The 18,453-nt window shown below is 40.8% G+C and overlaps 1 pseudogene; it reads left to right on the forward strand.

Moving 5' to 3' along the window:
* The first annotated feature begins 16,823 nt into the window (after window positions 1-16,823).
* Window positions 16,824-18,135, forward strand: LOC143641397 (mortality factor 4-like protein 1 pseudogene; annotated as a pseudogene).
* Window positions 18,136-18,453: the final 318 nt, after the last annotated feature.

The raw sequence follows: 18,453 nt of genomic DNA on the forward strand, positions 1-18,453 counted from the left end.
CACCAAGGCTGGCTTCCTATTGCGTTCTGAGTGTCTGGATAATCCTCAGTAGCAGCAGCCAAGGGTCCGTGAGTTCTGGAAAAGCTGTGAGAACTGGAGGGTGGGGCAGTTACGAAGGGGCAGGTTGGCTATATTGGATTTCTTCCAGGATGGAGAGGTGATTAGTTGATTCCAGAGACTCTAGATTGAAGTTGGCTTTTATTGCTTGCCTCAGTTCTGCCAGCACCACCATCCATATGCCTCAATCTGAGAATCTGCACCAGTGGCCTCTAGGGAATACTTGGCAATGTCTAGAGACGTTTAAAAAATGATCGTGACCCAGAAAATGTTCTAGAAGCCCTTCAAAGGCACATGTAATTAAGTTATCAGTGTTAATTTGTTGCCTTATCAATGTTAGTTTCCTTAGATATAGAATGGGCATAATAACGTCCATGTCATAGTATCACTGGGATCATCAAATTAGGTTACATATGTAAAATATCTGATGAGTGCCTCACTTATAGTGTGCAAGTAATAAATATTGGTTTCACTCTCATTCCTTTAACAAATGATTAGGTAAAATTAAAAAAAATAAATAATCTCTACCTTTAGGGAGCTCCTAGGATGTGTATCAGTTAGCTAGAGCTGCTGTAACAACATACCACAGTCTAGATGGCTTAAGTAACAGAAATTTCCACACAAGTCTAGAGTCTATAAGTCCAAGATTAGTGTGTCAGTAGGGCTGGTTTCATTCTGAGGTCTCTTTCCTTGCCTTGTAGATGGCCATCTTCCCCTTCTGTACCCTTCATGGGTTTCTTGTGTGTGACAGCTTTAATTGACATCTCTTGCTGTGTGGGGCAGGGAATGCAGGTACCTGCATCTAGGGGGTAGATGTCAGCTATGCAGCTAAACATACCATAGTGCACAGGACAAGCCCCTACCCACAACAAAGGATTATCTGCCCCCAATGTCAAGAGTGCTGAGGTGAAGAAGCTTTCATACCACCAAGATGTCCTTCAGATGTCAAAACTGGAAGGAACTTGGTCCTAGTTAAAGAACTAAGATCAGAAGTGTGTTTTGGAATGCATTCAGTTGTAAGTAACAGAAAACCTGACTACAGGATTTTATTTTCTCAAGTAAGTTTCTGGTTTTGGTTCAGCGGCTCAAAAATGTCTGCACTGAGGTTGCTTTTCTGAGGTTGCTCCTTGCTTTTCTTCATGTTGTCAGCTAGCCCACTAGAATGCATGCATCACAAGGGTAAGGACACGGGTTTTCTTACTGCCATATCCCCATGGCTTGGGAAAATGCCTGGAACACAGCAAGTATGCATTTACTATTTGCTGAGTGGTTTGTTGTAGCTCCAGCTGTCACTTAAGAGTTCCAGGCCACTGAGAAGTCGACAAGCTGCAAAAGAAGGGCTAACCCCTGTGTCAAGTAAGTAAAACATTCCTGGGGAGTCCATAGCCAACTCCTGCTTGAGCTGAATTGGCCAGAGCTCAGGGTGACCTTAAAGAGAAGCTGGGATATATACTTTTCAGCCTGGCACACCCACTTGGATGTTTCTTTCCTGTAACTAAGGAAGAAGGAATGGATACTGAGCAGGAAAAAAAAAAAAAAAAAAAAAAAACCCCAAAACAAACAAAAAAAACCCCTTGAATTCGTCCATGCAGACTTGCCCAAGCAGGAGCCCAGAGGGTGAGAGAGATTGCAAGATAGCAAGGTCAGGGCCACAGAAAAAGAAACTGGAGCAACTGCTTCATAGAAACTGATGGGAATCAGCAGAGAAACAGCCTGGTGGTGAACTTGTGACTGCTTGCTGCCTGTGACTCAGATGTCTCATTTGCATACAATGTAATGAATCCAGTGCTGACCATACAGTTCCAGCAAACCAAAAATGGACTTGGAGGTTCAACAGCTGGCTAGAGCTGAGCTCCGTGACTGGTTAATCCTGTAATGAAAAAAATCAACGAATGGTTTGAATCAGACAATCTCTTTTCCTTATGAACGTTATAGCTTTTGCTTCTACATGTCCTGTTCTTGGGTTGGCGAGATTGTGTTCCCAGGTTTTCCGTAACTCGTGTAATACGCAAAGAGCTTCGCAATTTTGTGGAGCTTTTAGTCAAACTTTATTAAAAGTGATTAAGATGGCGACAGTGGAACTTCTGAGCACTTTCACAGGTCACACACCTGTGAAGCAGGCTTTGTGTCTACTTGTATGGTTACATGTAAGGGAATGAACATGCGATGTCATAGGCAATGCCATGCGTGGCTCTACCAAAATTTTAGCAAGGGGGGAAAAACCAGATACGAATCCATAAGGTGAAGGGAGTATAAGAAGAGGGCAGAGCAGCTGAGAAAGAGAGGAAGCTTATTTTTAAGCCCCTCTGGGAAGGCAGAAAAAGTTAAGACGTCGGCCGAGCTGGAGTCCCAGGGTAGCTCTAGAGGAGGGGCAGGCTGGGCAAAAAACAAGAAGACTATTGAAAGTCCAAATGAGGAGTGATTGTACCCCAAATCCTGTACTTCACCCCAACAAATGATTAGAGGCAAGTTTTATGTCTGGAGAAGTTGAAGCAAAGAGCTTTTGCACTTGTGGATATCAGGCCCAGTTGAGGGCAGTAGTCAAATGCCAGATTGAAAATGTGGGCTACTGAAAACCCCAAAGAGATTCCCCAGGCTTCTCATTCATGTTTGGGTCCCAGAATGCTTGCAGCCAGACTCCTAGCTGGCCCTTCACTGACGCCTCCAAGCCAAGAAGCCAGGCCCAGGCTTGGTGGGCTGGGTGTCATTTTTAAATATGAGTGGACAGTCGAATCTTTTGGGGGACATGTGACCAGAATGAAAAACAAATGAAAGTCAACAAATAGAAAAGTAATTTGGAGATAAGAGTACAGAGAAAAAATGTCAACTTCAAAATACTATAATGTTGCATGAGAGATGAGAGAGGAAGACCAGGAGGGCTGCTTCCCACAGTTTTCTACATCTGTTCTTTGTTCAAAAATGTTCATTTTTTTTTTGTAGCGCTATCACATCTTGAAAACTATGTAGTATTCGTTATTTCTCAGTTCACCTCAAAACGTAAACTAGATGAGGGCAGGGACTTGGTCTTGTTCATTCTCTGTCATTATTGCTCACGACTGATATCGAGGTTCTCAACCACTATTGTTGATTGAGTGGATAAAAACTGTATCCATAATCAAAAACGAGGTAGTATAAAAAATGTTAAAATGCTGAAAAACACTGGAATATTAACAGTGTGATGTAAAAATAAAAGAATTTAATAGGAAATTTGAAAAAAGAAAACTGAAGAAATGTCCTCAAAATACAGAATCAAGTGATGAAAAATAATAAAGAAAACACAAGAGAATTGGAAGATCAGGCAAAGAGTTTTAACATTAGACTAATAAGAACTTCAGGTAAAAAAAAAAAAAAAAACAACCAAAAAACAAAATTGAGGGCAAAAGATTATCACAGATAAGGAAAAAAATTACAGAACAAAACATACAAGTTTCCAGATTTCAGGAGCTCACTGATTGGAAAGATAAATGACAAGGCACACAACTCTAAAATTTCAGATTGCAAGGGATAATAAGAACCTATAGAGTTAAAAGAGACCATAAACAAGAGATGATTACCTAAATGTCCCTGGACTTCTCACTATCAGCACCAAGATCAGAAGACAGTGGGATCATGATTTCAAGAGGGTGATGCCCACTTCTGAGGCCTAAGCTTAATCAAACTCTTAAGCTCCTGTGGTTTACAATAAAGAAAGGTTCAGATCTGCCAGGTCATAAAAATGTAACTCTCAGGCATCCTGTCTCAGGAAGCTGCAAAAAAAAAAAAAAAAGGGGGGGGGGGAAGGAATCCCCTTCCTGAGGGTGGCTGCATCATGCCAAGAGGGCAGCCCATCCAGAGAGAAAGAGGAGTTTGTAGGGCCCAGGAGACATGTCTCTGAGAAATATTGAATGAATGAATACGAATTACTTGATATGAAAGTGAGTTTTTCGTTGTTTTGGAATAGTTTGGGGGTTGCTTAAGGATGCATTATTTATAGGCACATAGAAAACTTAGCAAATGAAAAGCTAAGGCAATTGTCAATTCAGGAAAAATAAAAAGTCATTCAAAAGATATGTGACTGTAATATACGTAATGAGTCAACTGTGAGTTACACTTTTATTAGCTCATAATGGAAGCCTTAAATATTAATTTAGCAAACAATCCTGATACAACTTTTTTTGAGAGGATGATAGAGAAGAAACATAAAGATGTGGATGTGATGTGTGGGCTAAAAGAGCTAAATCTTTGTTTTCCTGCAGCCCCAAATGAAAGTCTTGGAAAAACCCTATAAAAATGGTAAAGCATGTGATCTAGAAACAGCAAACAAGAAACAAATGGTGGATTTGAAAGTGCCTGGGGCGGGGGTGTTGGGTCTGGGCTAGGGAGGAGTGGGTCAGTCAGCCTCACGGCCCTGAGCAGCTCTTTAAACTGCATAATGAAGTCTTTTGAGAATACAAAATAATTAAATAAACCTCAGTATGGTAATGAAGCGGAGGTTTTCCATAGCACTTCCTCTGTAATCGATTGGCCTCACGGTGTGGGATTAACGGGAGTGGGGCGTTGGGCTGTCATGTGGAATGTGTGATCTGCTTTGAAGCCAGTCACGAGCTCCTCTCTCACTCTTGGCTGCAGTAGAAGATCTGGGAACCAAGAGTCTCCCTGTGCATTTAAGGATAAACAAACATACAAGTAGCTCACAAACACTAGGCAATTTCTTCTAGCTGCAAGACACAAATACGCTAATTTCTACCCTTCTACCCTGTCCAGGGATCGACTTAGTTTTCTGTCCCACTTTGCAGTCACATGTGTCTGCATAGTAGTTCTTACTCCTTGTCTCTAGTTCTTTTCTTTCTACTCTTTTTCTTTTTTGGTGGTGCTGGGGATTGAACCGAGGGCTTTGGGTGTGCAAGGAAAGCACTCTACCAACTGGGTTATATCCCCAGCCTTCTTTTTGAACTCGCTCCAAGAAGTGTTCACTCCCAATACTCCTCTAAAACCAGCTCCTTCAAAATCTTTACTGGCCTTGGTGTGACTAAATCTGGTGGTGAACTCAGTTTGTATCTTACTTGGTGAATCTAAGTGAGTCAGTGACATTTGACACAGTGGAAGATGTCAGATTCTCCAGCACCCTTTCTTCTCTTGATACCCACTAAGCATATTCCGGCTGCTCCTTCTCTGTCTCCTTTGGGGGGTCCTCCTATCTTCCTAGCCCCAATGGAGAGGTCCTTAGGGCACAGTTTCTTGGCAGCTTCTCCTCCCTCCCTCCGCTCCCCACCCTGGGTGCTCTCAGGTCGTCTCATTGCCTTACGTGTGATCCATAAAGGAAGACTCTCCAGTTTATATCTCTAGTACAGATCTCTCCAGACTCAAGGATCTAGTTCTCCCCTTGATTTTCCTACTTGGATGTGTCTCAAAGAATTTGTTGTTTGTACTGGGGATTGAACTCAGGGTACTTTACAAAAGAGCTACAGCTCTTATTTAGAGACAGGTTCTTGCTAAGTTGTTGAGGCTAACCTCCAACTGTCAATTTCCTTCCCCCAGCCTCCAGAATTGCTGGAATTACAGGCATGAACTACTATGCCTGGTCCCTAAAAGAATTTTAAAAAAATTATATCCAAATCCATACTACTGGTCTTGTGCCAGCGAACTTGCCCTTCCCATGATCTATCCCACACGAGTTACTGGTTATTCTGTCCTTCTAGTGGCTTAGGCCAAAACAGAATATTGCCTGGTGTCTCCTCTTTCCCTTGAACCCTACACCCCATCATTGGTCAAATAACTCTCCTGTCTGCACTTTCCAAACGTGTGCGAGACCTGACGGCTTCTCATCACCTCTAGTCCCATTCACTGTGGTTTCCCACTGGGATCACTGTAATAGCCACCTAACTAGTCTTCCTGCCTTTGCCTCTTTGCAGTTCTTAAAAAAGTTCAGTAGTCAGAAGTGACCCATGGTTTCAGCTGGACCATGCCACTTCTCAAACTTCTTTATCGACTTTCCAAATTATTCTTCACACGGATGTGATTTTTTTTTCTTAGTTTTAAACAGATTTTCATTACAAAATTTTGAAGTTATGTGGTTAAATTCATGAAGTGTCATGACATAGCTTCTTCTTTTTTTTTTAAAAAATATATTTTTTAGTTGTAGACGGACATGATACCTTTATTTTATTTATTTGTATGTGGTGCTGAGGATCGAACCCAGTGCCTCACACGTCCTAGGCAAGTGCTCTACCACTGAGCCCCAGCCCCAGCCCTCTGACATAGCTTCTTGATGGAGTGTACCTTTAATCAATGCAGAGTGGTATCGGAAAATTTAATACCTTTTCTGACTGCAAGTTCTAGCTTGTTAAATTAATATCACCATACATGCTTCCCTCCAGAATCCCCCCCACCCCTTCTCTCACTGTACTAGGATAACTTCAGCTGTGCTGTAAGAACACAGACTCCAGATCTCTCTAACATCACTACGTTTTTCTTCTCACTCATGTTGAGTTGCAACCAAAGCATGGGGAAGAGGGACCTGGCTGACGGCTGCTTCTGTTCCCTTCGAAGAGGAAAGAAGCTCCAGGGTCACATGAGGGTTTCCCTTTACTCCAGCCTGGAAATGACAGACATCTCTCACGTTGTATTGGCTACAGACAGTCTCCCATGTGCCCAGAAAGGAGGAAAAGTGGGATTCAGTGAACAAGAGGCATGTTTTTTTTTAAAACCTTTTTATTCTTATTATTTTTTATATATGACAGCGGAATATTACAATTCTTATTACACATATAGAGCACAATTTTTCATATCTCTGGTTGTATACAAAGTATATTCACACCAATTCATGTCTTCGTACATGTACTTTGGATAATAATGATCCTCACATTTCACCATTTCTAACCCCATGCCTCCTCCTTTCCCTTCCCACCCCTCTGCCCTATCTAGAGTTCCTCTATTCCTCTCATGCTCCCCCTCCCTACCCCTCTAAAGAGGCTGATTCATAGTGGGGTAGAAACATTCAGCATTTGGTTTTTTGGGATTGGCTAACTTCACTTAGCAGAATCTTCTCCAACTGCATCCATTTTCCATGCCGTGATTTTATTCTCTTTTATTGCTGAGTAATATTCCGTTGTGTATATATGCCACATTTTTTAATCCATTTATCTACTGAAGGGCATTTAGCTATTGTGAATTGTGCTGCTATAAACATTAATGTGTCCGTGTCCCTGTAGTACGCTGTTTTTAAGTCCTTTGGTATAGACCAAGGAGAGGGATAGCTGGGTCAAATGGTGGTTCCATTCCCAGTTTTCCAAGAAATCTCCATACTGCTTTCCACATTGACTGCACCAATTTGTAGTCCCACCAGCAATGGTATGAGTGTACCTTTTTCCCCACATCCTCGCCAACACTGACTGTTGTTTGTATTCATGATAGCTGAAGAGGCATGGTCTTGACACAGTCGCTTCTCAGGCTGCATTGTCTGGGGGTCAGAGGGAATTTGTGCACCATCATGAAAAGTGCCACCTATATTTTAATTATGATATAAGCTTTATTACGAAAACAATCTTACTTATATAATCCCAAAGCCAGCTCTTTGGTCTCCTGTTTCTGAGTTAGGGTTTCTGTGAAGTCCTCAGTTTTTGCCCTGAGGAGATCTTGCTGCAGAACTCAGCAACTCTTCCAGTATAAAAAGTCTTTACAACAGTCTTGGGACCTACTTTAAAGGTCCTCATTGCAGAGATTAGAGAGCATAGACCAGAGAGTCTATATGCCTTAGGTAAGGTCACACAGCAAGTGTGCGGCAGAACCAGGATGCTTTTTTGAGGGTCCTGACTCCTGGCTTGGTTTTAGGACCCATCTGCATTTCTGATGAAGCCTCTTCCCATGATTTCTAGATTCCTTCTAACCCCATAGCTCTCTGCTGCCCTCTATTGGCCTCCTCAGTTATGATCAAGTGAAAATTTGCTCCAGTGGTCTCTAAGGTCAAAGGGAGTCATCTCTTCTTGATATTTCACACCCCTACACACTCTGATTCCCAGGTGCTGAGAAAACAGTAGGACCAGTTGGTAGACTTACTAATTAATGTTTAAGAAAAGCAACTCTAATTGGGGTGTCGAGCCCTCTAATGAGTTTCTGCTCTCAGCCGATCACTGTGTGGAAGTGATCCCTTGGACGACTCATAACAAACCCATAAGGAAATGCTGGTAAGTCGCTTTTACAACCAATAAAGCTGAAGACCAGAGGCGATATGACAGCATGCTCAGGATGTGGGGAGGACATAGTGAATTATTAACATTTGTTCTACATACTGTGGAGGAACACATATTATCTGCTGGACTCTGCTTAGATGTTGGGATACAATTAAAGTCTCCACACTTCACTAAGATTCAAGATTCAAGCCCAAATTATTCTGACTTTCTCTTTTTTATAGAACTAAACCACAATGTTTACCTTCTTTCAAGACATTCTAATTGCTGCTTTCTTTAGGAAGTTCTTCCTGATCCCGCCTTTTTCCATTTCGGACATGAAAGCACAATTTGTCTTGGCTCCAGGTCATTGCTAACGTTACCAAAGCCCAGTTGGAGTGCTATAGTTTGGATGTGATTTGAGTGGTTTGCCTGAGAGTTTATATCAAAATTGTATTCCCATTGTGAGATAGTAAGAATGAAAACTTAACACAACTCTAGTGTTTAGAGGTGGGGGTTTGGGGAGGTGATAAGGATCAGGTTATGTCACCAAGGTGGAACTACCATAATTGAATACTTATTGGAAGAGAGAGAGAGAGAGACCAAAAGAGACACATGTGCAATCCTTATCTCTTGCTCCGTGCCACCTACAGACTCTGCCAGAAAGAAGGCTATCACTAGATGCAGCCCCTTGCCTTTGGACCAGAACAAAGAACACAAATAAACCTCTTTTCTTTATAAAGATTCCAGTCTCAGGTATTTCATTATAGCAATGCAAAAGGGATTGATACCTGGTATTCCCTTTGTCTTTTGGTCCTAGGAACAGAAGGTCTGAATAGCCTCTTTTGGTGATGACGAATATGTTGCTTGTGAGCTCTTACCTCAAGTAAACTTTTTAGCAGACATTGATAATAAATTACAATGTCTTTTCCATTCTTAGCCAGACTATCTTTCTCTCTGCTTCTCTTCCCGTCCATTATGAGCTTGTGTCAAAAACTTTTAGCCCAAATGCTCTTCTCTAACATGAAATGCAGAATTATGAATGGAATGGTCTGGTTGCATCTTGGAAGGAAAAGGGTCTCAGCACATCCTGAGAACCAGGGCCTCACTTGCCTGGAATTTCAACCAGTTATTCACTACACAACAGAATGAGTAAGCCTTCAGCCAGATCCGGGAAATTATTATCTGTTTTATTTATTAGTTGTGGGACCTTGAATACAGAAATTGTATAACCTCCCCAAGATCTACAGAATCACAATGTTATTTTAGTGGGTTATTGTAAGATCAGTGCTCAAGAAATGAAGATTATTTTCTTTATTGGTTATGATACCCTCTTGAACCTTGGGAACCTTGCCCTGTGTATTACTTTGCATTTTCCAGAGAAACAGAAGAAGATGTAGATGTATGTAGAAAATGACTCAGAGACCGGTGGGGTGGTGCACGCCTACAGCCTCCAGTGGCTCAGGAGGCTGAGGCAGAAGGATCGCAAGTTCAAAGCCAGACTCAGCAATGGTGAGGTGCTAAGCAATCCAGAGAGATCCTGTCTCTAAATAAAATACAAAGTAGGGTTGGAGATGTGGCTCAGTGGTCGAATGCCCCTGAGTTCAATCCCTGGTACCAAAAAAGAAAGAAAAGGGCTCATAAGGAATTGGCTCCTAGAGTGATGGGGGCTGACAAGTTCCAAGTCTGTTACATTAACATTGCCAAAAAGGTCTTTGCAGATGTGATTTCTATGTGGACTCGAGACAGGAAGATCATTCTGGATTATCTGGGTAGACTGACTCTAAATACTTGAATTCTCTTCTTTCTCTGGTGCTGGGGATGGACCCAGGGCTTGTGCATGCTGGGCAAGGTCTCTACCCAAGCTCCATTTGAGTTCTTAAGAGAAGAGGAGTTTCTCTGGCTAGAGTCAGAGGGAGATGGTAAGGAGGAAGCAGGAGACATGAAGCAGAAGGAGAGCTTCTATGGGGAATGGTGGGTAAACTGCCTGATCCTCACGTCCCAACTGGATGCGTCCATTCAAGACTGTGGACATCATTCAAGCAGGAGGGAAAAACAAGCCAAGACAACCAGAAGGGACTGAGCCACACATTCCCAGGGCACCTGCCAGTGTCAGCCACCAGCATCGAGGTGGAGTCAACGCAGGAGTGAGGTAGAGACAGATGTCCCAGTAGGACGGAGGTTCAACACCATCTTTCCATTGAAAATGTGAGAATCTGGGGGTGGCGGGAGGGGAGTGCAGGAAGGGGTGGAGAAATGGGGACAAGCTTTAGAGGGATCTAAATTTCTGTCTTAACTCGAATAACTGGAGGCTGTGGGCACCTGTGCAGGGCAGGAGGAAGGAAAAGAGGAGGATGATATTCAAGTGAAGCAAAGCTTGGAATCCTTGAGTATGAGGTCTGGCCCAGAGTGCCTTGGGGACCCTCCCTGACTCCAGGGGTACGTGTGCATGTCAGATGGGGACTGAGGCCACCACATCCCGCGGGCCACGTGGTGACGTAGGGTAGGTTACTGGACCCCTTTGGGGCCAGTGAGAGGCCATCTCCCGCTAAGACTGTGGGACAACTGTGCTCTTTTCCACTGGGCTAATGCTCCTGATGTAGGTCCAGAGCTGTTGGCAGCCACCTTGCCATCAAGTGGAGAGGGTTTGTTACAAGTGAAGCCAACCTGAGAGCCTGGTTTACACCCAGGGGGCTCCCATCATACTAGTCCACTAATGTCCTTTTCTTTTTGTTTATTTTGGGGATTGACTGCAGGGCCTTTCGTATACTTGGCTAATGTCCCCCCGCAAATGAGAACTTTTGACTGCACCAGCTTGAGTGGAATTTTCTGTTAGTTGCAACCAAAATGTTCCTGATGCACAGGTCTCGTTTCGTAGGAATAAGGAACGTGAGGATCAGAGTGTGGGACGTGATGTCCCCAGGGGTACTTGCATAGTAAGTGGCATTCGTCATCGCAGGCACTCATCTCTAAAGCAGCTCAGGAAACCAGCTACATCCGGAACACCCGGGGATTACACAGATAGCCCTTGAGTTAGGCAATTTGTTTCTGAATCCCCTCAAAATTGATTTTAAGGGCTGTTCCTTGTCATGTTTTTCTTTCCTAGTTCCTCTGGGAATATCAGAATCTCAGGTTAAGCACATTCACTATACAATTTGAATTAACATTGCCAAGCTGATCAAGATATTATCCCTCTGCACACACACACACTGAACAATGTTTTGCTCATCTCTGAACCTGTGTGGGGTGGACTCCTTTACAATTCAGACCTCATCATTTCCTAGCTGTAAGGAGATGTCCCTGAATGGGTCTACTGGAACTCTCCCGATGGCCAGGGTTGGACACACACTCATTTATTTTGATTTTCCCCCCTTGCCCTAAAGTTACATTGAATCCTCAATGCTGAGAGACATCCCCTTTGCTGATTTGTGAGCTCTCTGTATCCACAATGTATATGTATTCTCACAGGTATTTGCATTGGGATCTGCTATAACAACTCCTCTGTGCCCCTTTATTCCTGCATCTGACCCTTATTAAATGCTCACTATGTGCTAGGCACCATGCTCTGAACAACACAGATGAGAGCCAGACCTTGCAGAGTGTACTTGTACATTGTAGAGGGGCTTTGCTCTCTGCCTCATAGCCTCTGTAGGCTTATATGGTTTGTGGGTTTACACTTGATAATTCCTTGTTTCCCGTGTACAGGGTGAAGGTTGATGGAAGGGAGGAAACTTGGCTTCATTGGTGATAAAATCATCTTTTTCTGTTTTTAGTCCTTTCCCCCTGCTGGCTGGAGAGTCACTTCCTGTTCCCTTTTGTTTCTCCCTTCCTGTTGATCCCTTAAAGACCTCTGTACCTACTGAATCCTCTGGCCCTTTTGTAGTACGTCTGGTACCAGGTGCATCCTAGCAGAGTTAGTACATGCCAGAGAGTATGCTAAGTGCCCTCTTACTGCAACCCTGTGCTTCGGGCCTCTTGGGAATAGATCTTTCTTCCTTTCTCTTTTTTGTTTGTTGCTTTTAGATATACATGACACTGGGTATATTTTGACATATTATACATACATGGAGTGCAACCCCAGAATCAGTTTTTTTCAAACATGAGTTAACTCCAAGAATTTTTTTTTTTTCATTTTCAGTCAATTCTCTTTGCATTACTCTTTGAATTGGGAACGTTCAGAATCAGATTCAGCTGCTATTTAATCTGGACTGTCTCTCATATGCCCGATGCTTCAATAAAATGCAACAGATGGAGACAAGAGCAAGCCTGAATAAAGTGGCTTTTATATCACTACTGACCTGGTCTGGCCACTTTGGGCATAAGAATTTTACTATAGTTGAGGTCCACAGAATCCAACTATCTCATTTTAAGTATATGTACTAAGAGCCTGGATATGAAGGAGTGGTAAGTTCATGCTTCAAGAATGCAGTTTACTTATGGCAGAGTAAAACTTCATTGTCAAGGGCTGTGGAATGGTATTGGCCAATTATATCGCTATGTTGTGTGCATGTATGAATATGTAAAAACAAATCCCATCAAGATGTACAACTATATAATGCACCAATAAAACATGTGGGAAAACAAAACAAAACAAAAAACAAGAACAACAACACCACCAAAAAAAATCTCCATTGTCATTTGCAGGAAAATGGATGGATCTGGAGAGCATCGCGTTAAGTGAAATAAACCAAATTCAGAATGTTAAGGTCATATGTGGAAGCTAGAGAGAAAAAAGGAAAAAAAAGGGGGATCTCATGAAAATAGAAGGGAGATAGTAGAGTTGAGGAAGTGGATGAGTGGGAGGGAGGAGGGGGTAAAGGAGAGGTACATGGGAATGAAGTTGATTAACTAATATGTGCGTGCACAAATGTGCCACAAAGGAAACTACTATTCTATATAATTATTATATAGCAATTTAAAAAAATGTTCTTTCCTGAAAAAACATAACAACACTGGCTAAAATAAGAGAAAACAAAAGAAGGCAGTCAGGGTCAAATACAGACCAATGTTTTTGAAGATCCAGGTTGGCACAGAATTACAGTGATCAGGGTGGAAGGGGTGGCATAGACTTGCTGGGTCAAGAGTATTTCCTGTGAGATGGGGAAGCACCACAGGTTCACCCACTGAAGCTCAAGAGTAGGGTGACGTTCACATCTCATCCTTGGCCCTTTTGGAAAGAGACTGGGAACAAACTTGCTGCCAAGTAAAGGAACAATGGATTCACTTCAGATGAAAGTAATTGAACAGAATAATCAGACAACCTTTAATGTAAATGTATTGATTATTCCAAATAAATAAATGAAGGAAACACTAATTTCCTGAATAAAAGATATCTTCTACATACATGTGCCTACATATGCAAGTGATGACTCTGGAAGGATAAATAATAATCTGTTGGTTACAATTTTGCCTCTTTTGAACATTATATTTAAGTGTATGTATTCCCAATTCAAAATTAAATAAAAAGTTTTTCTAAAAATTTAATTCAAATGCAAATAATTGTGAACAAACATGTCTAGGTATGTGTACATTTTCCTTTTAGGAGTACAATCCTACAGTAATTTTACTTGAAGAAATATATCCTAGAGATAAGACCACCCTTACATGTTCAAAATAATGTCATTTAATACAGAATTATTTTAATGGCAAAGACTAGAAGTGGTTCTTGCGGGAGATTTGTGAATTAGTCATGTTCGTCAATGGAGCACCTTTAGTAGATGATGAAGCTCATTTCACACAAATATGAAATTATCCTTGCGATATTTTGTTCAATGAACAAGGCAAGAAGAAGTATGCAGTGTGTCAACATTTGTGCATAAAAGGGAGAAAAAGAACTCTTGTGTGTGTCTGTATGAATACCTGCACGCATTTCCACTTATGTGCATAGAATGTCTCAGAAAGAATACAAGTAATTGATGCATTAGTTGCCACAGAGAAAAGTGAAACTGAGCAGCTGGAAGGAGAAGCAGGAGGGTAACTTTTCATTGTTTACTGGTGTAAGTTTTGGGCTTGGACCATATAAATATATCACATATTTTTAAGAAAATATGAAATGAATGGGCTGAAATCTAGTTCAGATGTAGGAAAAGAAAGAATTAGAGAATTGGAAGACAATATATAGGAACTCACTTAGGATTCATTAAAGAGAGTAAAGAGATGAAATATGTAAAGGAGGAGTTACATACTGACAACAAACTTCTTATTATAGTAACAGACCTGGAAAGATGTTATGGCTTGCATGTGAGGTGTTCCCCAAAAACTCTCATGTGAGATAATGTGAGAAGGTTCAGAGGGGAAATGATTGTGTTATGAGAGCCTTAACTCAATCAGTGAATTAATCACTTGATGGGATCAACTGAGTGGTAAATGAAGGCAGGTGGGTGTAGCTGGAGGAGGTGGGGCATTGAGGGCTTGGCTTTGGGGTATATATTTATATCTGGTGAGTAGAAATCTTTTTCTCTTTGCTTTCTGATGCTCATGTGAGCTACTTACCTCTGCCTCACTCTTTTGCGACGATGTTCAGCCTCACCTTGAGCCCGGAGGAATGGAGCTGGCTGTCTACAAACTGAGGCCTCTGAAACTGTGAGACCCCAAATAAACTTTTCCTCCCCTATAGTTGTTCTGGTCAAGTCCTTTAGTCACAGCAGTAAAAAGCTGACTAAAACAGAAGATAATAGAATAAATTTGAGGTGCTGGAGAAAATCTGTCAACCTTTAATTTTACCATCAGCTATACTATTATTCAAGGAGAGTTAAATAAAAACATCTTCAGACATATAAATAGTAAAAGACTTTACTACACATAGATTGTAACCAAGAGACTTAAAATTTGCTTTAAAAATGGAGGGAAGATGTGGAATCCAAAAAAGCAAGCATTTTCTAAATACTTTTCTGCCCCAATTCTAAAACATTCTAGTGAGCCTGGAGATTAATAAAATGTGTTGAAAATTTTAATTAATGGTTTGAGTCTAAAAATTACAACCTTTAACAGCAATAATAGCAATTTGGAGAAGCTATTCAAGATGTGGGGCTTAAAACACTCTAAGGATCCAACTGTAGCTGGAAGGAATCAAATAATGTAAAGTTTGACACAAAGTTTAAGCATTTAGGTTAAAAAATTCAGGTCAGCTATTAAAATAATAGAAATAAGAGCTACAGTTCTTAAATCAGAAGCGAATACACATTATTAAAGAAAATGAAGTAGAAAAGAAGAAAGAGAGAATGGTAAACAGAAAACACAAAATGTGATGATATTTAATAGTCTAAATCAGTTTATGAATTATGACTTACAAAAATGTAAATGAAATAAAATAATCTGTTTAAAAACAGAAGCAATTGAAGGATTAAAAAAACCCACAAAATGAAACTCTTTGCTTCCTACCTACAAGATAGAATGATTAAATGTGTACACACACACACACACACACACACACACACACACTCGCACACACAAACTGACATATACAGGTTGAAACTGAAAGAATGGAAGATGATGTATAATGCAAATAATAAGAAGTTACTGTGACAAAATTATCAGAAGACCAAAAAGATCTTAAAGCAATAAACATTTTAAGGATAAACAAAGAAACTAAAAAATATAATAAGCGAAAGCACACATCAAGAAAACATAATAATAACAAAATTCTATGTTCCTAATACAATGTTCATGTATTATAACATTGTAATAGATAGGGCAACCTTTGACAGAATAGTAAGGGGAAATTCATAAAACCATTGTAGGAGAGTAATACAACTCATAAACTGAAACCAATTAGAAACAAATTAGCTTTGAATAATAAAATTAGCAAATGTGACCTAATCTCTAAATATACATATTTAAAACCTTTGCACACAACATGTGCATGTACATATCCCTCCCAAGTACAAATAGAAGCTTTGTGAGATTTGAACATGAGTTCAAAAAGGAACTCAACTTTCAAAGGATTGATATAAAAATGACCACCATGTCTCAGGACAGAATCAAGTTAGAAATAACTTAAATGGCAAAAATCAGTCTAATGACCCTACTTTCTCCTTTTTCCTACTTATTAGAACTTTTCTAATGCATACCTGAGGAACTCATGAGTTAAAGAAAAGGTAAAAAATATAACAATTAAATATTTAAACTGAACAATTTAAAGTGTATTATAAATAGAAATGCACCTGAGCTGGTCAGCGAGGTGACTAGAGTAAAATATATAACTTCATTGTATTCATTAAAAGTAAGAATAATGGAAATAAATGCATTTTATTCAATCAAAATAGCTTAAAAAGAAAAATAAAGTAATCCGTGAAGGTAAAAGGAGGAAAATAATAAGTATAAGAGCAAAACTTAATGAAATAGAAAATTAAGACAATCGAAACCTCATTCTTTGAAAAATGAAAAAAAAGGAAATCATGAAATAAGCAAATCTTTCATAAGATTTATCATGAAATAAAGAAGTAATATGTAGATAAGCAACATTAAGAACAAAGCTTGGGCGCGTGCGCGGCGCGCAGCCGTTGGCTGGAGCGGCGGATGCGCGGGTCGCTGTGTTGTGAGGTCTAGGCGCTGGCAAATCGGGCCCAGGATGTAGAGCTGGCTGTTCCTGACGGCGCGTCTGACGCGAAGTTGGGTGGGGTAGAGAGTAGGGGGCGGTAGTCGGGGGTGGTGGGAGAAGGAGGAGGCGGCGAATCACTTATAAATGGCGCCCAAGCAGGACCCGAAGCCGAAATTCCAGGAGGGTGAGCGAGTGCTGTGCTTTCATGGGCCTCTCCTTTATGAAGCAAAGTGCGTTAAGGTTGCCATAAAGGACAAACAAGTGAAATACTTTATACATTACAGTGGTTGGAATAAAAATTGGGATGAATGGGTTCCAGAGAGCAGAGTGCTCAAGTACGCGGACACCAATCTGCAGAAACAGCGAGAACTCCAAAAAGCCAATCAGGAGCAGTATGCAGAGGGGAAGATGAGAGGGGCTGCTCCAGGAAAGAAGACATCTGGTCTGCAACAGAAAAATGTTGAAGTGAAAACCAAAAAGAACAAACAGAAAACACCTGGAAATGGAGATGGTGGCAGTACCAGTGAGACACCTCAGCCTCCTCGGAAGAAAAGGGCCCGGGTAGCTCCTACTGTTGAAAATGAAGAAACATTTATGAACAGAGTTGAAGTTAAAGTAAAGATTCCTGAAGAGCTAAAACCAGGGCTTGTTGATGACTGGGACTTAATTACCAGACAAAAACAGCTCTTTTATCTTCCTGCGAAGAAGAATGTGGATTCTATTCTTGAGGATTATGCAAATTACAAGAAATCTCGAGGAAACACAGATAATAAGGAGTATGCTGTTAATGAAGTTGTGGCAGGAATAAAAGAATACTTCAATGTAATGCTGGGCACTCAACTGCTCTACAAATTTGAGAGACCACAGTATGCTGAAACCCTTGCAGATCATCCTGATGCACCCATGTCCCAGGTGTATGGAGCGCCACATCTACTGAGATTATTTGTAGGAAATGGAGCAATGTTGGCCTATACACCTCTGGATGAGAAGAGCCTTGCTTTATTACTGAATTATCTTCATGATTTCCTCAAGTACCTGGCAAAAAATTCTGCAACTTTGTTTAGTGCCAGCGATTATGAAGTCGCCCCTCCTGAATACCATCGGAAAGCAGTGTGAGGAGGTGTATTTCATTCACTTGTGTTTGGATCTCTGTAAACACATTTTTGTTCTTAGTCCTTCTCTTGTACAAATGATGTACTTTGAAGATGTTAGTGTATAACAAAAATTGATGTTTGTTTTCTGTTTGAATTTAAACAGAGAAAATAAAAGGGGTTACTGCTCCTTTTTTCCTTTCTTTTAATTTCATTTCAAAGTTGCTACCAGTGTATTCAATGATGGACAACAGAGAGACATGCTGTAGAGTGTTTGCCTAGTTGACAAAGCTGCTTTTGAATGCTGGTGGTTCTATTCCTTTGACACTACGCACTTTTATAATATGTGTTAATGCTATATGACAAAATGCTCTGATTCCTAGTGCCAAAGGTTCAATTCAGTGTATATAACTGAACACACTCATCCATTTGTGCTCCTTTTTTTTTTTTTTAAATGGTGCTTAAAGTAAAGAGCCCATCCTTCACAAGTCATCCATGTTGTTCCTTAGGCATTATATCTTTGCTCAAATTGTTGAAGAATGGTGGCTTGTTTCATGGTTTTTGTATTTGTGTCTTATGCACGTTTTAACATGATAGACGCAATGTATTGTGTAGCTACAGT

This window comes from Callospermophilus lateralis, chromosome 2, assembly GCF_048772815.1.
Source record: "Callospermophilus lateralis isolate mCalLat2 chromosome 2, mCalLat2.hap1, whole genome shotgun sequence".
Classification (NCBI taxonomy): Eukaryota; Metazoa; Chordata; class Mammalia; order Rodentia; family Sciuridae; genus Callospermophilus; species Callospermophilus lateralis.